We start from the raw sequence: 9,166 nt of genomic DNA, 5'->3' as shown, positions 1-9,166 counted from the left end.
TTTCTGCCTGTGACTCCTAGGAGTCGACTCAAACTTCTCCGGAGTCGACTCGGTAAACATTGGAGTCGACTCGAAATCCTCAGGAGTCGACTCGAAGACTATTCTTTTGAATTTTTTCTTTGATTTTACTCTTCCAAATTGAATCCTTTGAACTTTAAGCTTGGGCCAATAAATTGTAGCTTTTTTCCAACTTGAGAGCTTTGGAGGCCTTCTTGTATTCTTCCAACTTGCTATGTTCCTTGCAAAATAAATATCTTTCTCCTTGCAACATAAACATTAGTATCTATACTTCAAGGTTTTGTGATCATCAAAATCAATCTATGAATCAATCTTTGGGTCATCAATCTCCCCCTTTTTGATGATGACAAAACTTGGAGTATATGCAATATAAAAGATATTGATTTCTAGAAGTAATACATAGCTAAGTTGCATGAAGTAGAAAACATATATATTTAAAAACATACTTCATGATAATGCTTTAGATTTAATCAGCTTAACACAATCAACATATTTAAATTTTAAGCTGATTTGTATTCAATTCAAAGTAATAAAGCATTCTGGGTATATAGCATATACTTAGATATTTCTCCCCCTTTTTGACATCATCAAAAAGATAGTGAAACATTAAGTACAAAGATCAGAGCAGAACACATCGAGTGTGAATTCAAGAGGTTTTTTAATTTGATCCCACAGATAGTTTTCTAATCAAGTGTAGGTGGAATCTTCCTTAAGTTAATTCAAGAAGTACCACACTAATGATATTCAAGGAAAAATATGAGTGGAAATCTAACCTCTCTTCACTAAGTATGAAAGCTTGTTCATTTAAGACCTTTTGCCCAATCTATTAAGTATTTTATCAACATGAGAGCAATTTAATTAATTTTCAGAGTAAAAGATCAAAACTTATATATTTGGAAAAACATATCATCATGTTGGATCATTAATTCTTAATGACTTCAAAGTTCTTTTATGATAATAAGAGCATTAGGGCACAAATACCAAAATATGAGTTTATGCAATTTTTGATACATCTTTGAGCTCTTTTAAAGACTTTCTTTTATTCCTTTAGAAAATAAGCACAATTTGATACATAAAATAATGAATTGGCACAAAATAGAAGTTCTAAAGAGCAAGCCAATTAAAACTCATTAGTGAGGTTTAAAATAGATTTTCTAAGAGATACTCAAGAAAATTTAATACATTGTTCTCCCCCTGTTTTATTAAATTAGAGGCTCTTAAGATTTGTAATTTGGTTCATGAGTGATGCATAAGATAGATTAACCAAATAACACGCCTCAAGGTGTATCATAAAGATTTTCAGATTTAAATTTCAGATGATACATATTGGAGAGTATTAGGATCACTTTTCATTTAGTATTCTTTCCCTCTCCTATAGATTCATGTAATTAAGTTTCATAAGACCTCTCCTTCTGAAATTTTCTTTCTCCCCCTCAATTGATCATTCCATTTAAGAGTTTAGAATCCTAAGATAATGTTCAATAAAATTGTCAATCTCAAAAATATGTTTTCTATAAGTTTCATCTTATTTTCATAAGACTCAAGGTTTGAGATAGGACAACCTTTATAGAACTCATCTTAAGGTATAAACTTATAATTAAAGCATGTATTGCAATATAAGGATGTTCATCAAAATCAATCCATAAAAATCAAGGTATGCATCAAATTAAAGTAACTTTAGGATAAGATATCTAAAGCTCCCCCTCAAAAGATGCATTCCTCTTCAATCATTCTTTTCTTTTGTTGAATTTCAGATTTTAATGACAAGCGTGAATAAAACTGAAATTCTATGATATCGAGAATGTAGAGTGATCAAGAATTATTCAAAATTTATAGCAATCACCCTTTTTAATCTTTTAAGCACAAGTTATGCTTTCTCCTAATCTTAGAGAAAATGTATAGAAATATTAATCAGAAAATGATTCATTTGTAGCTCAGTTTCTTTCAAAAATATTTACATTTTCTTTCTTTTAAGAATCATTTGAGTGAGCTGAAATATTTCTAGCTTTAAGATCATTCACTCTATATATATATTCTGATGGAAGTCTTTAAGAATGTAGGAGAGAAAAATATATAGATGATCATTGAGGTATATATATTTATAGAACTCAATTTCTTAATCATAGTTTTTCACCAATGTATATATGAAACACAATAAATCTTTTTAATATCAAGATAAGATCATATATTTAGAAATTTTTGTTTGCAATCAAAATCATCGAAAGACACATCATTTGGACCAATATTAGTACACTTTAAAGATAAGAAATGATATGTTTCGGATGCGTATCGGAGCAATCAACCAAGGCATCAAAATTTTAATTCTATTTTTCTTATATTAAGATTTTATTTAGAAATCATATTGAGTTTAAACTTGTATACAAAATCAGATTCTGAATTACATAGGATTTTCAATTGAGGCTTTCAAAATCATAATTTGAGATATGTATCTTCCACATTATAGCTCATCTTAAATCATTACGATTGAAAATACATATTTCAATCATATAAGAGCATATTCAGAATCTTTATATTAAATGTTGAGTTTCGATACAAAATAAAGAATATTTTAACAAGTATTAGGATATTATGTATCAAAGTTAGGCAAGTAGAAAGATAGATCAATATCAATTTATTTTTCCTAAATAGAGATGTTCTTCTCTTCTCCTTTCTACAATTTTATTTAGCTTTCAGATTTTAACAATGATTGTGAATGACAAATCTGAAATTTCTTTTCAATAAAACTAAACAAAAGATGTTATGTAGCAATTCAAACATTCAATCAAATTGTCCAAGTATGAAACATTACAAAATATTGAGAACCCATAAATCAAGACATCATACCATATGCAAAATATACCATGTGTTAAGTCATGCATTAAAATACTAAGAACAAGAATGTCAAGGATCAAAATCAATTCTTTTCAAATAAACTCCCCCTATTTAATTATAATCTTGCACTGATTTCATCCTTAAGGTGTGTTTCTAAGTGACCAAAAATTTGAATTGATTCTTCTTATATATTTTCATTTACTTTGTTTTTTATTTATAACTTTCTTATGCTCTATACTCTATTTGCTCCCTATCCGGTGGAGTTGGGAAGGGGCACGAGGTACTACCACTAGCCTCCCTCTTGTGCCGTCCCTAATATGCCCTACACCGAATAGTTGGGTCAAATAGTGCCGGGTACTACCACTAGCCTCCCCATTGGCACCATCCCTATGATGAGCAATATAGAAAGGTTAAACTATTTACTTTAAACTCTCCCTCTATTTAGTGTAATTCATTACGGATTTTATCCCTTTCACAAGTCAAATATATTATGCTTGTTTTGCTTTTCCTTAAGATGAAGTATTTGCCTTTACTTAGATTTTACTTCTCTTGAATAATACCCATTTTCTTTTCTTTATCTCTCTCTCTTTTTGTTATTCTCAAGTAATTTACATGAAAGAGCAGAATAAAGAATTAATCTTATGTATCATATATACGTATATCATGCAAACAACATTTTCATTATGCTCAAGGATTCATAACTTCTCACAAGTTATTTTACATCAAAATTTTAAGCATATACTTGTGTATTTCATGGTTATGACATAGGCAAAGATATATTTTAGTTTGGGCAAACCATGAAATAATTTCTAAAAGTGTAAGTCAGTCAATACACATATAGACATGATATCAAAAATTAATAATTAAAGACCTTAATCATGCCATAATAAGATTTAAGTTATTGACTTTGCTTAATTAATTTACGAGAGAAGTATCTAGAATTACCAATTCATTCTGCATTCTTCAGTCAAATACCTACTAGATTTCTTATGTATGAACTTTTGGCTGAAGAAGGTCCTCTCTCTTGTTTGCATGTGAATGTTTATTGTATCTTACATGGAGATATCCTTCAAGTTGAGATCTCTCATTTTCTTGCTCAAGGATCCTGCATTAACAAACTCCTTTTCTTTCTTGAAAGAAAGTCATTAGTTTCTTCAAGATACAAAACATTCATCCAACATATTTTTTAACTAGATGACTCAATATAAGATATGATAATCATTGAATGTTGAGTCACTTTACTCAAGAGATTGCCTAAATATAAGCAAACATATGTCACTTGAACTAAAGAGATAGTTTCATTAACCAAGACTGTTCAAGGACAAGCATGTGAAGCAATAGGAAGATTCATCAAGGTCAAATTAATTTCTTATTTTCAACATCAATTTAGCTTAGATTCTATTTGCTTAAGATAATTATCAATAAGGCATGCTAGCTAAGTTTTGATCAAATTGCCTTAACCAATTGTTTCTATCAAAATTCAGATTATGATTCATTTGTTATCAATAAATTATGATTCATTAGAGTTAGATTGAAGTCTTGCACAAGGGCACATAATGATCACACAGTCTGGTCTATTAAATAATTATTCTATCATGCTTTTGATGCTTGTTCCAAATCACAAATTGCTTTATCATATTTGTAATGAGTGTTTTCAAATAAAGTGGTTATTTTACATAGATCCCTTTTTAATGAAATAACCACAAAAGAGTGTATTCTACATATTCATTTGACAGAATATAAAGCTCATAAAGCAAGCAAATGATAATGGTGATCTTTACTTCTAATCATGCAAGAATTTCATCAAGATCTAATTCATCTTTTCTTGATTGAATCTTTTAGTAGTCACCAATTTTTCTTCATTAAGTGCATTTCTGAAAACTCAATTTGGTTCTAATTATTAACAAGTTTTCAGATTGTCATATGTAAAAGATTAAACATATTCGTATATAATTTGATTTTAGTATCTTGATAATGAATCATTAGTCTCATAAAGAATAAACTGAATTGATATTTCTTTAACTAGAATCTTTTCATTGAATATTCTATATGCATTGCTTGATGAATGATATCTAAGGATAGAAATATCTTTATTAGATTTGGCATTATTTTTCAAGAGAACATATCAAGCATAACATGTACGACTGAAAAATATGAGAGATATGCCATAGTTCGTTTTCTATTTTTCAGAAGATCAAAAGAAGTTTTCATCAAAGATAGATCTAATAGAAGTCATATGTATGACAAGATGATAGCTTTTAAAAATCATTTAAGTAGATGACTATCATACAACATTGCCTTTTTCATTTCTTCAAGAATTCTATTAACCCTATCTTACTTATGATGTCCTTGGAGCTGAAATAATTGAATTTAATATTATTTTCTGTATAACCTTAATCAGGATTTTGGTTTTCAATACTGTGCCATGATCTTCACAGTTTGGAAACCTTTTTCATTTGAAACGCTTTTACAAGATTTAGTAAATACAGAAAAATACTTCAGTTTTATTTTCCAAGAGCAAATCCAATGTAAGCTTTTGAAAACTTAGAGATGGAAACAACATCTTTAGATTTAGAGATGATTTTTGTTTGTTTCCTTAGTTAGCATGCATAGCAAAACTTTGACCTTTAAGTAGATAATCTAAGTAAGCCTATGGCAAGGTCTTTTGAGATTAAGTACATACTAGCATGAGTTGATTCTATGTGCCAAGGATGGTTTCTTTAATCTTGGTATTCATAGTGCATATATTCATAAGCATACCAAGTACACATTATCATATCTATGATCAATAAACAATAATGCCATGGATAAAAACTCTCAATCAAGCATATAGAGAATTCATAGAGTTATTCTTAATAAATTGATTAATCATTTAGCAACTTATCCAATAGTGAGTGGAGCATACTATAAAATGAAGTGATTTGAATATACCAAAAAAAAATATCACTTATATCACAAAAATGATTAATACGTGCAAGTTATGTTTTAATTAAACACTAAAGCAAAAATAATGATGAGATGCAAGGATTACTGATTTCATTATAATTATTATTTAAGATTACTTTTCATAAGTATATTTTAAGTTTCAATGTGTCTAGAACACCCATTTGTATGAATCTATTTGTTTTATGGGTATCTTGGCACATCTAAGTCTACATCCTCATATTTTCATTTTGGGTACCCAAGCTTGCTTGGGTCCTTGAGAGTTAGGCCATATGGTTCCTTTTGGAATCCAAATCTGTTTGATAGTAATAACTTTACCATTTGATTTAATTATGTTAGAACGATAGGTAAAGTTGTTATGCCCATTCTTTTCCTTTTTGTAATACGTTATCTTATTTAATGATTTGCTTGGTGAATTGATAACCTTTTTCTCTAGAGATTTATTGTTAAGTAAAGGAGTTAAGCCAAGTTTTGATTTATCATAAGCAACATATTGGCTTTCAAACATCATTTTTAATCGTTCTGAACTTACGGTGAATTTGTTAATAAGAGATTTTAATTGATTAATTTCTTTACTTAAGTTTTGATTTTCTTTAATTAAGCTATGATTTTTCTGAATCAATTCTTCTGAAAATGACCTTAAGCTTTCATTTTCAGAATTTAGTTTCTTAAGATTTTTATTCTTTATAGTTAATTTTCTACATTCACTATACAACTCATGAAAAGCATTTAATAATTCATCATAAGAGAATTCTTCTTGAAAATTATTTGATGTAAGAGTAGATTTAGTTTTTACCTTGTCTTCTTGTGCCATAAAGCACAAGTCAGTTACCTCTTGTAGTTTCTTGGAGCTAATATCATCATTGTTGCTCCTAACCTTTATTCTTCGGCTTGACTCTTTCTTGGTCAAGGCTTTCTTCCTTTTTATCTCTTTCTTCCTTTCTTCTTGCTTCCTCTTTTTCCTTGTCTTTAGGAAGCTGATTTGCCTCGGAGTCGACTCGGACCTTATTGGAGTCGACTCGGCTAGCTTGGGAGTCGACTCGGAACTACTTGGAGTCGACTCGTTCACAGGGTCTTCAAGACTGTGTCTCTGCCTTTCAGACTGTTCTTCTCTAGGAGTCGACTCGGACAAACTGGGAGTCGACTCGGCTACTGTGGAGGATTCTGCAATCTCATTGTTAGTACGCAATTGAAGCACATGTGAGCTAATCTGAGATTTATCATAAATAGTTTCCAAAGTATCCCAGATCTCCTTAGCAGATAAGCATGCAGAAATTTCATTAAACTTCGTTTCATGAATAGCACAATATAATATGTTCATAGCATTAGCATTCAATTGTGCTAAGTCCTTTTCATTAATAGTTTTAGAGAGTGTATGAAGGTCATTTATTATGATTTTCTATAAATAATAGTTTTGTGATTGAATAAAAATGCGCATGCGTGTTTTCCAATATGTGTAGTCTATGCCATTAAACAGTGGAGGCCTATTAATTAACTGTCCCTCTCCTAGAAAACTATCTATTTGAGTTGTTATGATCTTTGGCTCTTGATCGTGAGATCAATAATTAATCTTGAGCACCTGCTCTGATACCACTTGTTGCCCAGTAGATACAACCCAAGAGGGGGGGTGAATTGGGTCTTTTAAAACTTTTAAACTACTTCTAGTACTTTTTGATTAATTATGCTAAGTTGTATATATGCGCAGTGAATGTTAAACTTAGCAACAGTTTGATGTATAGAATGTGACTTGATTAAATATGCTTGCAACTAAAGGATGTCCAGATAAGAGTTAAGCAAGCAGTTTATCTAAGTAAGTGAGTGTGTTAGTTAGACAATAAGCAGAAGCATTACAAACACAACAAACATATAGTGGTTCGGTGCACCCCAGCACCTACATCCACTTCCCAAGACTTCTTGGGAATTTCACTATAATCCTACAGATTACAGCCGGTTGTTTTACAAGCTCACAACCCAACTTGTTGTTTTACGAGCGCACAACGAACTCGGTCGGTTTTCCCAGGCTCACCGACTAGAACCTCCCCGATTGTTTTTCCGGGATCACAATCAAACCCTTACACGTTGGTTTTACCCTCGGCTCACCAACAAACCTATCACCGTTGGTTTTCCCTTTGGCTCACCAACAAACCTTAACACCGTTGGTTTTTCTTTGGCTCACCAACAAACCTTAACACCGTTGGTTTTTCTTTGGCTCACCAACAAACCTTAACACCATTGGTTTTTCTTTGGCTCACCAACAAACCTTAACCCCTTGATTCAATCCCTTGATTGAATCAAGTTACAAGATATTAAAACAAAGTATAAAACAAAACAAAGCTTCTTAAACAAGCAAATATGACAATATAAACAAATAGAGTAAAGAGAAGCCCTCAAACGAATTTTGAAGATGGAGGAGCTCGACTTCTTCTTTACTTGACCCTCTTCTGATTTGGCACGAAGTAGAGGATCACCGCGGCAGCACACGGATGGAGAGGAAGCTTTGGGATACACTTGGAAGCTCTTCTTCTCTCTATTTCACTTTGAATGGCCCTTATTGTGCTTATGGGAGATTTCCCTTGGAATCTCTTCTCTAAATATTTTCTCCCACTTCCATGAGTTCTCCCCTAGCTCTCTTCTTGTTTTTATAGCTTTAGATGGCGTGGAAACAAGAATATAGCCGTTAGAGACAAGAAAAAGAGCCGTTGGACACAATCTGCATTTCCTGACAATGTTACCGTTGGGATCGGAGTCGACTCGCGCGATCAGGAGTCGGCTCGCCTGTTGCAGGAGTCGGCTCGTGTTTTACCGGAGACGACTCGGCCACTGTTCCAAATTTGAATTAATGTGCTTGCCTCGACTGGGAGTCGACTCGTCTTAACCTGGAGTCGACTCGCCAACTTCTGGAGCTGACTTGGCAATTTCAGAGTCGGCTCATCCACTGAAGTCCGTGGATCCAATTTTGAATTTTGTCCTCTCGAGTCGACTCGACTGTCCTGGGAGTCGACTCGAATCTCAGAGCCCGAACTCCCGATCCTCTGTCTTTTGGCTCGTCCAGTCTTGGAGTCGACTCGAACTGTCTGGGAGTCGACTCGAATCTCAGAGGCAATAACTTGGTTTTCTGTCTGTTGATGGTCGCGGAGTCTCGGAGTCGACTCGTGCAATGCGGGAGTCGACTCGAATCTCAGAGTCCCAAAAATGCTCTCTGACTTTTTCTTTGTGTTCCGCTGAGAGTCGACTCTTGCTTTCTTTGGAGTCGACCTACCAACCATCGGAGTCGACTCGCGTTCCACTGGAGTCGACTCGAATCTCAGACCCGAAAAACTGCTCTCTGACTTTTCTGCCTGTGACTCCTAGGAGTCGACTCAAACTTCTCCGG

The sequence above is a fragment of the Phoenix dactylifera genome, chromosome 3, assembly GCF_051530095.1.
Source record: "Phoenix dactylifera cultivar Ajwa chromosome 3, Ajwa_hap1_PhDact_Kaust_v1.1, whole genome shotgun sequence".
In the NCBI taxonomy this organism is placed as follows: Eukaryota; Viridiplantae; Streptophyta; class Magnoliopsida; order Arecales; family Arecaceae; genus Phoenix; species Phoenix dactylifera.
The sequence above is the reverse complement of the archived record's forward strand: the minus strand, read 5'-3'. Positions refer to the sequence as shown.